This window comes from Aegilops tauschii, chromosome 4, assembly GCF_002575655.3.
Source record: "Aegilops tauschii subsp. strangulata cultivar AL8/78 chromosome 4, Aet v6.0, whole genome shotgun sequence".
In the NCBI taxonomy this organism is placed as follows: domain Eukaryota; kingdom Viridiplantae; phylum Streptophyta; class Magnoliopsida; order Poales; family Poaceae; genus Aegilops; species Aegilops tauschii.
The window spans coordinates 195538358-195541261 of NC_053038.3; the positions used below are offsets into that span (position 1 = coordinate 195538358).

At 37.9% G+C, this 2904-nt stretch overlaps 2 non-coding genes across 2 annotated transcripts; one reads left to right on the forward strand and one right to left on the reverse strand.

Moving 5' to 3' along the window:
• Positions 1-467: 467 nt before the first annotated feature.
• Positions 468-538, reverse strand: TRNAG-GCC (transfer RNA glycine (anticodon GCC)). Its single transcript has one exon. It is a non-coding gene; the product is annotated as a tRNA-Gly (tRNA).
• An 819-nt stretch (positions 539-1357) lies between these two features.
• TRNAS-UGA (transfer RNA serine (anticodon UGA)) lies at positions 1358-1445 on the forward strand. Its single transcript has one exon. It is a non-coding gene; the product is annotated as a tRNA-Ser (tRNA).
• The last annotated feature ends 1459 nt before the right edge of the window (positions 1446-2904 follow it).

Below are 2904 nucleotides of genomic sequence, written 5' to 3' on the forward strand. Positions count from 1 at the left end.
TTCGATTCCCGTCTCTGCACTTTGCAGTCTGCATAAAAGGACTATTCTATTTTTGTAGATATAGTAGAGGGGCGTATCCAACCATTTTTTATTCATTAGTTCCCGGCCCTAGAGGGCAAAATTGAGCAGTTTGCGAAGTCACTTGCCTTCAAAAAAAGAAGCGCAAGGCTTCTCCCTACCCTGCAGAAAATTAAAATGAAACGAAAGGGACATTCTACCTCTCCCTTCCCTTTAAAAACAGTTTGCCTGTTGTTTGTCTCATTTAATACCCAATTTTTGGAGCTCTATTGGCGAGTTCTATTTCTACCTCTGGAGCGCCCTCTTTTTTTCAGTGGGATGCAAAGGAAGGGTAAGATAGTAAGGGATACGACACTAGACTAACACCTAATTAATACTTAATTTAATATAAGTAGTTAAACAGTTAACTAGACTGAAGTTTTTATCATAGTACTTTGAGAAATTAAGCGGGCGAGCGGCGGGAATCGAACCCGTATCTTCTCCTTGGCAAGGAGATATTTTACCATTGAACTACGCTCGCTACGGTATATATTTTATAGCGTATATCCACCTGGGTCGACCTGCTATGTCTGGGTCGACCATTTCATTTCATTTTCTATTATATTAGAGTTTTACTTCCTTTTTTTTATTTGTCAATGAACATTCTAATGGGAATGGAATTTAATAATACTGAAAGAGAAGAGCTAGCAATTCGGAACGCAAATTGCGTTTTAATACATCTCACTATTCTCATTTTTTAGAATAAATGACCTTTATTATTTCTTTTTATGGGGTTAATAAATATTAACCAAATTTAATTTAAGAAATGAGAGAATTCAGAATAGCTACGAGAAAGACTAGTCCAATCCATAATGATGTATCGGAAAATACAACATTTTTATTATTTGACCAACCATCAAGAGAAGCAAATACAAGGGGTACACTAATTACTAAGACTGAGGAAGTCGCAATTAATGCAAAAACAGCTAATTGGAAAGGAATAGTCATATTACTAATCCTCCAAGCTACCATCAAATAAAATTGACTACATATTTGATCCCCCACTTAACCCAAATTGTAAAAAAAAAGTAGGAGGGGTTTAATCATGAATCCATTGATTCTTCTCTTTAATTCAAATTTATTATTTAAACTGCTTGTTTACTTGGATATGGGGGTGAGAAGAGATTATTTACTCTTTATTTCACAAGCAGGTATAGCGGATCTTGTATCTGTGTATATAGTATACAGAGATATATCGAAAAGGAACTTGTATATGATATCTTTCTAGAGGCTAATAAATCTTTTAATTTTTTTATATGGCTGTGTTCTATTTGTAGTAGTAAAATAAGGATTAGGCTGTGGAGAGATGGCTGAGTGGTTGATAGCTCCGGTCTTGAAAACCGGTATAGTTCTAGGAACTATTGAGGGTTCGAATCCCTCTCTCTCCTTTTTCTTATTGAATTTGTTTGTTTCTTTCATTTTTTTTGTCCCTTTTCTTTCTTTCATAAGAGGAATGAATGGCTCGGCTAGATGGAATAACTGAGCCAGAACATAAAAAAAGTAGAATAGGTATAAATAAGAAAAATCTTAGTTAAGAGGGTTCATGTGAAGAACATGTTCCAAATCACGATCGATTCCCTTTTCAAAACCTGCTGCGGCAGCTCGGGCTCTTCCTACATGCCATAAATGGCCCACAAAAAAGAAGAATCCTAGAACAAAATGAGAAGTTGATAACCAACTTTTGGGAGAGACATAATTAACTGAATTGATTTCGGTAGCTCCGCCACCCACAGAATTTAAAGAGCCTAAAGGAGTGTGGGTCTTATATTCTGCTGAGTGTCGTTCTTGCGAAGGTTGTATGTATTTTTTCAACCTACTAAAGTCCAAACCATTGGGGCCCCTTAGAGGGTCTAACCATGGAGCACGAAGGTCCAAAAAACGCATAGTTTCCCCTCCAAATATAGCCTCCCCAGTTGGGGAACGCATTAGATATTTACCTGAACTTGTGGGTCCTTGAGCGGATCCCACATTTGCTCCAAGATGCTAGTCTCTAACTAGAAAAGTAAATGATTGAGCTTGAGAAGCTTCTGGCCGGGTGGGTCCATAAAACTCACTTGGATAAGCTGTATTATTGAACCATACAAAACAACAAGCGATAAAACCAAAGACAGATAAACCAACTAAATTATAAGACAAGTAAGCTTCTCCAGACCATACAAATGCACGGCGAGCCCATGCGAAGGGTTTGGTTAAAATATGCCAAATTCCACCAAATACACAAATAAAACCCAACCATACATGCCCACAAATTATATCTTCTAAATCATCTACACTAAAAATCCACCCTTCTCCGCCAAAAGGAGATTTTAGTAAATAACCAAATATAACACTGGGACTATGGGTCAAATTGGTAATTTTTCTAACATCCCCCCCCCAGGGGCCCATGTATCATATACACCGCCAAAATAAAGAGCCTTGAGTACTAGAAGAAAAGCACCTAGACCTAACAAAATTAAGTGAATACCTAAAATTGTAGTCATTTTATTTCTATCTTTCCAGACATAACCAAAGAATGCAAAGGATTCCTCAAGAGTCTCAGGTCCCAGAAACATGTGATAAATGCCACCGAAGCCTAAGACTGCGAAGGAAATTAGGTGAAGTACGCCAGATACAAAGTACGGAAAAGTATCTAGAACTTCCCTCTGTCCCTACTCCCCCACCTAGAGTAGCTAAGTGTGGAAGTAAAATCAACCCCTGTTCATACATGGGCTTTTCTGGTACAAAATGGGCCACTTCAAATAGGTTCATTGCTCCGACCCAGAATACGATTAATCCGGCATGGGCTACATGAGCTCCAAGTAGTTTACCAGACAAATTGATAAGTCTAGCATTCCCAGCACACCAAGT